This window comes from Saccopteryx leptura, chromosome 5, assembly GCF_036850995.1.
Source record: "Saccopteryx leptura isolate mSacLep1 chromosome 5, mSacLep1_pri_phased_curated, whole genome shotgun sequence".
Classification (NCBI taxonomy): Eukaryota; Metazoa; Chordata; class Mammalia; order Chiroptera; family Emballonuridae; genus Saccopteryx; species Saccopteryx leptura.
Window position 1 is genome coordinate 57,313,135 of NC_089507.1, and position 9,363 is coordinate 57,322,497.

Genomic DNA, 9,363 nt, shown 5'->3' on the forward strand with positions numbered 1-9,363 from the left:
TGATGACGTATGATAGACTTGTGATCCGAAACATATTTTATTAACCAATATCACCCCAATAAATTCAATTAAAATAAAAAAATGATTTTTATCAATAGTAGGGAAGAGGAGCAGGAGAGTACTAATGTGCTAGAAAGAAATCAGTCTCTCCCTCTCTGCCTCATTTGCTCATATTTAAATTCTAAAAAGGTTTATCTGTACTGTATTTTATAAGGGTAAGGAGAGCTTATTCAGTTCAACAGGCTCCCTTCTTTAAGTTAAAAAAAAGAAAGAAAGAAAAGAAGCTAGCCTGACCTGTGATGGCTCAGTGAATAAAGCGTTAACCTAGAACCCTGAAATCGCGGGCTCGAAATACTGGGTTTGCCTGGTCAAGGCACAGATGGGAGTTGATGCTTCCTGCTCCTCCCCCCCTCCTCTCTAAAAATGAATAAATAAATAAAAATCTTTTTAAAAAAGAGCTAAAAAGTTACTAACATTTACGGGTGGAGTATTTTTGCTGACTGTCTCATTTGACCATCAAAACAAGCTCAAAGACAGGTTCTATTACTGCATCCCCGTTTTCCTGGCGAGGACTGTGAGGTTTATAAAGGTTAAGTAACTCACCGAAGGTCCCAGCGTCCCAGCGCCGGTGGGCCTTTGCCCTGGCTGCGGAGCCAGGCTGTCAGAATGCAAACTCCACTCACGGTCTTGAACCTGAAGAGTCCTCACTGACTCTTTGCATCTCCAATAACTGGGAGCCAGAAAACTTGTCTTGGGAAAATCACCTGACTTAGTAAGGCCAGGACGTTTTTAATGGTTAGCAGAGTTGTTGGGTAAAATAGAGTGAGTGGATAGAGGAAACTTGAAAAGTTCATTTTTACCAGGGTTTTTCTCCCTGTCAAATAGAATATGCCATCACTACCTCGGATTTTTACCCTAGTCGTATGGCCTGTGTGTCACTGGGCTAAAGTTTCACGTCTTTCTTCCTGGTCTTTGCTTAAAAATTTAAGTCAAGACCCAGGTCTTAATTTGTTTACTTGCAAGCTTGAGTAACCGTATGTACCTGCTTAAGCCATGGGTTCCTGAAGAGAAACACCAAGAGGACAAACAGATTCGCGAGTTCACACGGGTATGCTTGCATTAGAAAAAGGGGAGGAGGATTTTCAGACACTTCCAGACTGACACTAAAAAGATTAAAAGTAAAAACAAACCCAAGATTTTAAAAACAACTGTGATAAAATGTATTGAGTGAACAAATCTAGTGTGGTAAAATAGGCGTTATTCCCAATTATGCTGAGCTAAATATAATTTTATATAATCTATTTCTTGATTATTAAAAAGTTATAATATGTTACAGGACAATTTAAAACAAAGATTACAAAGGAGATCTGAAATTGCAAAACACTGAGCTGAGCAGATTTTAGAGACACGATATGCTGAGGTCATGGCTTATCTATGGACCAGAGCCTACAGTTAAAAAAATACTTTTGTGGGGAATGAAAGAAGGTAGATTATTGTATCAACACCATGGGATATAATATTAAAACCAAAAAAAAGCTGGCATCTCTTTTGTTAAGTTTTAAAGCAGTCTGGTAGTTTTAAAACACATCCATATATTCTTTAATACTCCTCCCTTCCAATGGGTAGCCTAATCCTCTCCACCTCCCAATATGGGTTATACTTAGTGACTTGCTTCTTATGAATAGAAAAAAGCAGAGGTGATGATGTTGATGTTCAAAACCAGGTCACAGAACACTGCAGCCTCCTCCTTGCACTTTCTCTTGGATTGCTCGCACTGAAGGGAAGCCATCTGCCATGTTCTGAGCACAGTAAGAAGTCCTATGAAAAAGTCCCTAATTTGAAGAACTGAGACCTCTACCAAGGGCCAGGAGAGGAACTGAGTCTTCCTACTAATATGATCACGCACCACTTAATGTTCGGTATACATTTTGAGAAATGAGTTAGGTGATTTTGTCCAGACAATAGACTATTATTCAGCACTAAAAAGAAGTGAGTGATCCCACCATGAAGACATGGAGGAAACTTAAGCACATACTAATAAGTGAAAGAAGCCACTCTGAAAAGGCTATGTACTGTTATGATTACTACTCTGTGACATTCTGGAAAAAGCCTCTTAAGGGACAGCACTCTAATACAGCCGAAATGATGAGAGCTTGTCAAAATGTAAGTACCGAATTACATTGAGCCCAGGTACAGGCTGCCACATTGTGGCCACAAACTTATTACTGTGACAAAAAAAATTTTTTTCAGAAAATTTGCAGGCAGAGCTGAATGACAACTTTGTAGCTTGGCTTTTGTGTGTGCCTGGGGGGGCTAATTAAAACTCAATCTGAAAATTCCTTATAAAGTTCCAGCAAAGCAGATTATAAAAAGCTATTATGATAAATTGTTATTCTGGTTGTATTTATGCAAATTATCAGGCAAATTAAAACTGGATTTAATACTGTAACTAGGATAATCTTAATTTGGTTTTTTAAAAAAACAAAAGGTAGCCCTGGCCGGTTGGCTCAGTGGTAGAGTGTCGGCCTGGCGTGCAGGAGTCCCGGGTTCGATTCCCGGCCAGGGCACACAGGAGAAGCACCCATCTGCTTCTCCACCCCTCCCCCTCTCCTTCCTCTCTGTCTCTCTCTTCCCCTCCCGCAGCGGAGGCTCCATTGGAGCAAAGTTGGCCCAGGTACTGAGGATGGCTCTATGGCCTCTGCCTCAGGCACTAGAATGGCTCTGGTTGCAACAGAGCAATGCCCCAAATGGGCAGAGCATCACCCCCTGGTAGGCATGCCAGGTGGATCCCGGTCGGGCACATGTGGGAGTCTGTCTGACTGCCTCCCTGTTTCCAACTTCAGAAAAATACAAAACAAAAACCCACCCAAAAAAACACAAAGGGTAATTTTAGGTAGAAAAATTGTATTTCAGTAAAATCCATTAACACACAGTTATGAATACCAGAAACTAAACTGGTTGCTGAATTTTTCAGATTTTCTTGAATGTTTTGGCTACTTCCCTCTGAACTATTGTTTTGTTTCCTCCCTATTCTTTGCCTTGAAATTATTCCCAGACCAGGGGACCCTGGAGGATCTGACTACAGTACTTCCCAAGGAGCTGCCGAGTGTGTATTTACTCATGGAAATTCTGCTAGTTTCATCCTCCAGGGCCCTGGTCACAAAACGCCCTGACTGACAGTGGGCAGGCATCTTTCTGGTCTGGTTGCACACTGAAATCCCGGGTTGTAATATCACATAACAGTTTAGAGGTTCCTCTCTGGTTTGTCGGATTCTCGTTTCTGTTTCAGTTTTTGTCTGATATTGTAACAGAATAGGTAACACACCATCCATTCCTAAGAATAACCCCCCTAGGGTGAATTCTGGCTCTTTAATAGCCCTACGCTTATATATCTATGAAATAATATCAATTTAGGATAGCCAAGATATGGCTTTTTAGAGGCTTAAATTAAGTTCTTGCATGCAACAATCGGAAATGCCAGCACTAATATTAAAATAAGTAAAATAGTTTCATTCCTGTATTTAAATGCTCTGGGCATTGTTGTTTTAAAACTGAAATATGTTAGGAGCACTCATTTAAACTTAACTAGAATGGAACTTTGGATCCTAAACTGGTTTGCTTTGTACTCTGTAGGGTCTTGCCATCTTAATTGCTGTGCTCTGTGTTCATTGTCTTCAGAGTTAAGGGCCAAGTAGCACCTCTGCTATTAGGTTTAATCAGGTTTATTTGTGTCATGCACATGTTTCTGTAATGTAATTGTCTTATTTGTATGTCAAATTATACCAAGGTCTGTGAAATAGGAGTCAGTTTCAGTCTGAAAGCTCTTGTCTGTTTCGTCTGACTGAAAGTTTTACTGTTCTATATGCACTAGAAACCCTCCGCCTCCACCATTGGGTTCTGTCCCTCCTAGACCTTGTCAAGGTCGTTTACAGTACTGGTTAATATGGAATAAGGTTTAAAGACTAGTGTCTCAGGCCCTCCTTCTAGAGAATTTCTTGTATAAATACCTTTTGTATGAACTTTGTCTTTATTTAAAATTTGGTTATGTTATGCACCAGCTTTCATGTTGTTCATATTAAAGATTCTACTGAAAAAAAACAATTAGTTAAAAATTCAAAGTATGAAAAAGATCTCACTCTTCTTTCCAGACAGTAAAACTCAAAAAAAAAGGAAGGGAAAAAAAAGAGAAATCAGGTTGTAAGGCCAGTGGATGCTGCCGTCATGGGCACACATGTTCTCATTGGATTCGGGCAGACAGTAAAGAAATAGTGGAGCCAGAAATGGTGGGCCATTCAGTTTATTAAAGTCTCATACCAGCAGATGAGCACACAGGTAAGGAAGACCGCTTCCCTCTCATTCAGAGCTCCCAAAGCCCTGACGCATTCTCCGGTTTTACAACCCGGAAAATCTCCAGTTCCTCCTGGAATGAAAGGCCCCCACCAGCCTCCGCAGAGCTCCCCAAAGTCCCTCAGCCCCAGTTCCACATCTGCACTCCTTCTCTCCCTGCAAAACCCAGGCGGAGGAAAAAATCCCTTTTCCAGCAGACCTTAGCCGTACAATGGCCCCTCCCAAGCAGGAAGGTAATTCTCAATTTGTACTCTGTTGCCCTGAGGGCAAGCACCGCAGCCTTTCACAGACTGCATACACATGGTGCTGCCTAGGCCAATGCAGAATATAAATATAAGCGAGCAAACCTAGAAAACACATTTTACAAACTTATTTGCCCAACATAGGTCATTTGAATATCTTAAAAGCCTTCTCCTGGAGACCTGGGAATTATTGTAACCCTGAGAACAATAGGAGAATTAACAACTATCCAGCCCCTATGCAGGCTGTAAAATTGGGAAGGGTCATACCTCAATGTAAAGAAAAGAAAGGGGGGGCACCTTTAAAATCTAAGCAGCTCAGTAGCCCATCCCCTCCCTTCTCCTCAGTCATCCTGAAGGCTGCCAAGGACGAATAGTCTTGACTTCTCTGCAATTGTTTTTTTTTTTTTTTTTTTTTTTTTTGTATTTTTCTGAAGCTGGAAACGGGGAGAGACAGTCAGACAGACTCCCGCATGCGCCCGACCAGGATCCACCCGGCATGCCCACCAGGGGCGACGCTCTGCCCACCAGGGGGCGATGCTCTGCCCATCCAGGGCGTCGCTCTGCCGAGACCAGAGCCACTCCAGCGCCTGGGGCAGAGGCCAAGGAGCCATCCCCAGCGCCCGGGCCATCTTTGCTCCAATGGAGCCTTGGCTGCGGGAGGGGAAGAGAGAGACAGAGAGGAAGGAGGGGGTGGGGGTGGAGAAGCAAATGGGGGCTTCTCCTATGTGCCCTGGCCGGGAATCGAACCTGGGTCCCCCGCACGCCAGGCCGACGCTCTACCGCTGAGCCAACCGGCCAGGGCCTCTGCAATTGTTAATACTGTAAAATACAAAAGTATTTCAATTTTTTTTTAAACCAGGTGGTCTAGAAAAGCATTTGATATTACTACTAGCTTAATTTAATTAATGTCTTTTAAAGTTCTTAACAGAAAATGTTTGTTTTGCCTGGGGTTACAAAAGGTTCCTGTTATCTCTGTTATAGCTTTTTAAAATGTATGTTTGCCAGTGAAAGAACCTATTGCTAAAGGTCATGAAATATGTTCATAAAACTATCAATCCAAAATTGCTAATTACTAACTTAATCCTCACTGAAAGTTAAGATTTTTGGAAATTGAGAATTCTGATTAAGTAGAAATTGTATGGTTTTAATGATAAAAGTGTATGGTTTTAATTGTATGGTGTATGGAAGTACTTTTGAAAGGAAAATAGAAAGGAACCTTGAGACATTCTTGGGGGCCTCAGGAGCTTGAGAAATTCATTCAAACTTAACAAGTAGCGCAGAAAGAGTCAATGGTCTTCTTAAGCACCAATTGCACAAACAAAAAAGGAGGAGTCAGTACTCACCCCACAAGAACAATTGTATAAGGCCATTTTTACTCTTAATTTTTTGAACATTTCCTCATCTGGACTTGCTGCAGCCAAGAGGTTTTTTAACCAGTCAAGCAATGGCCTTAGTCTCTGTGTTGTACCAGGATATATTAGCTGGCCCTGAGTGGCAGAGTGCAGTTGAATTGCTAACTTGAGGGCAAGGGTATGTTGCAATTTTGTCATCAACAAGTCTTTTTGGGATACCAGCAAGGAACGTGAAGCCTTATCATAAGTTGGCATCGGCCCCTAGGAAGCAACCCAGTTCCAGAGATTTAGAATCTGATAGTGAATCCACCTCCAGGAATGAACCCGTAAAGGAGACCTAACTCACTCCCAAGCACTCAGGGAGCACCTGATGTCACCTGCAGCGCTTTGAAGCATCTAACTGGGTGTGTGAAGTTTTGCAAAATACAGGCACACCTATGACCCCTGAAAACCTGTTTCTCTCTATACTTGATGTAGGTCAAATAAGTTTGTAAATATGATATATATGTTTGCTCGTTTATAGTTTGCATGGGGTGTGAAACAAGCTGTAAGCTGGCAAAGTCATTATAGCCTAAGGAAGTGGTTCTCAAAGTGTGTGCCAGGGCACACTGGTGCACCCTAGATTTCCAGGTGCGCCGAATGGTATTCCAGAGAAATATTTGCCTGTTGGGGACCAAAAAACCAACAGGGTTTTTGGAGTTTAGATTTTGGGGGGACAGAGGTATGGGGAATTGGCTGTAAGCTGACAGTCTGCCCAACCCCCCACCTCACTTGCCTGATTAAGTTGCAAAAGGCTGTTAAGCTGTGGTGCTGGATTGTTTACACTACCCCCCCCCCATGTACCCCAGAAAGACTGGAGGCAAGTTTCTTCTATCCTTTGTTTGGTGTAAAGTTAAGATGATATGTATGGTGGGGGTTTTCTGCACTCAACACAATTAAGAGTAAAAAGAGAGGAATTCTTCAATGTATTGATGAGGAAATGAGAGTTTACCTTTCAAATATATGCCCAAACATTGAAGAAATCGCTAGGACACATCAGGCTTATGTTTCTCGTAATCACAAGAATGAAAAAAAACATTCGCGCTGGGACCTGCTGAATTTACTAAATCTTACTAAGAATGTATCTATATATATATAAAGATACTTTTGTCATCTTTAAATTTTTTAATTCCTTTTTTACGAATTCTAAAAAGCATAACAAAAATGTTTTTTAATGTCATAATAAATTTAATTTTGTATTTATTTTGTTTAATTACCATAAAAGCACACTTGGACTTTATATTTTTTAATACTTGACTTAATTATTATAACATATTTCTCAGAAATTTGTATATAGTGTACCTACAATTATTTGTAGGATTTCAAATGCACCGCAACTTCAAACAGTTTTGAGAATCACTGGGTTAAGATAACCTTCTCGTTAAGAATTAGACTCTTCTGAATCATCCTGCTTGACATCAGAGATGCCCAAGATTTCCCTCACCTTACTCTCTGTGCTATTAAGAACCTTGGTGTTGCAGCATTACCTGAGTTCTCTACTCAAAAAGGTGGGGTTCCAAGGTGTTAGTAATGTTCTGTCTTGATCTGGGTGCAGTGATGTTTTCAACTTTTGGAAATTCAATAAATTTAAGAACACTTCATGGTACTTGTACTTTTATGAATGTTATACATCAATTAAAAAATTCAAAATTCAAAAAATATCCAATTTTTTTTCTAGAATTTTCTTACAAGCTACTGATTTCCCTTCTGCAATTTTGATTCGAGTCCTTGCTTTATCTTATCAGACGCCAACTTAAGATTTTTAGACTAAGTTCATGAATGTGCAGGCAACAACAATTATGTGAAGACTATCATTTGGTTGCAAAAAAATTTTTTTTTTTGTATTTTTCTGAAGCTGGAAACGGGGAAGAGACAGACAGACTCCCACATGCGCCCAACAGGGATCCACCCGGCACGCCCACCAGGGGGCGACGCTCTGCCCACCAGGGGGCGATGCTCTGCCCCTCCGGGGCGTGGCTCTGCTGCAACCAGAGCCACTCTAGCGCCTGGGGCAGAGGCCAAGGAGCCATCCCCAGCGCCCGGGCCATCTTTGCTCCAATGGAGCCTTGGCTTCGGGAGGGGAAGAGAGAGACAGAGAGGAAGGAGAGGGGGAGGGGTGGAGAAGCAGATGGGCGCTTCTCCTGTGTGCCCTGGCGGGGAATCGAACCCGGGACTTCTGCACGCCAGGCCGACGCTCTACCACTGAGCCAACCGGCCAGGGCCTGGTTGCAAAAATTTTGAGACATCCCAATTTCATTGACTAAAAGTGTGAAAAATGTCTTAAAATTATGATATACATTGCTTTAAAAAATAATAGCACAATATTTTCAAACTATAGTATTTACCTTAAATACTTTTTATCAGTAATTCTTTAATGGTTGGATATTCCACTTAGTAACTATATCCCAAGTGGCTTAACTATTCCATTTTAGTAATTTTCTTGCACCCACTTTTGCCACTATAAATTATGTAGCAACGACTATTTCCATACAAATAGTTTGTGATAGACAGTGCTAGTTGCCTATCCAAAATCCATTTCCCTCTCTTCCTTACTAACAGAAGCCCAGTTTTGTTGAACTGTTATGGTGTATATAAGCTGAGAGGCCAACAATCCCATTTCTTGCTTCCTTGGCTTCCCTTGTTGGTAGGACAGCCATGTAACCCAGTTCTGGCTCATGAGACCCAAGGGAAGGTTGTTACAGGGATGTTGTAAAAGCTTTTGCTTTCCTAGTAAAAGGAATATATGTGGCAATGCCCTTTCTTGTTGCCTTAAACACAGAAGAAACCTTAAACACTATGAAGATAAAGGCACTATCTCCATTTTTACAGATGAGGAGACTATGACACAGAAAAGTTGAGTAACTTGCCTATAGTCATACGACTATGCCAGAGTCAGCGTTTGAATCCAGGGTCTGGCTTCCACACACTAAAAATGGCAAAGCAGAAAAGGAGCCCAAGATTCTGAAAATATCATTGAGCTCAGAACAGCAACTGTCTTACCTCCAGATTTCTCATGCGAGACTCCAATTTGGTTAGACTGATTTTAGCAGGTTCTGTTACTTGCCCCAGAACAGCCCAAACATCTCTTGCCATATTTTGGACCATCTTCTTTGATGAGACTTTCAGACATGGGTTTGAGTCAAAGGTTTTTTAGGCTCTGGGTACATACTACAGATTATATGCCCTAAGAATCATCCTAACATATAGCACTTTCACTAACATAGGTTATTGCTGGGTAAAGAAAAGGGTTCCATCAGTAAGCAAGTGAAAGAGTGATTTAGAAGGTGAGACAACTCCTCTGGCATATCTGCACATCAGTCCTGGCCTTGCTTTACGTGCATTCCCCTCATTAAAAAAAAAAAAAAAAAATCACAAGTGAGTCT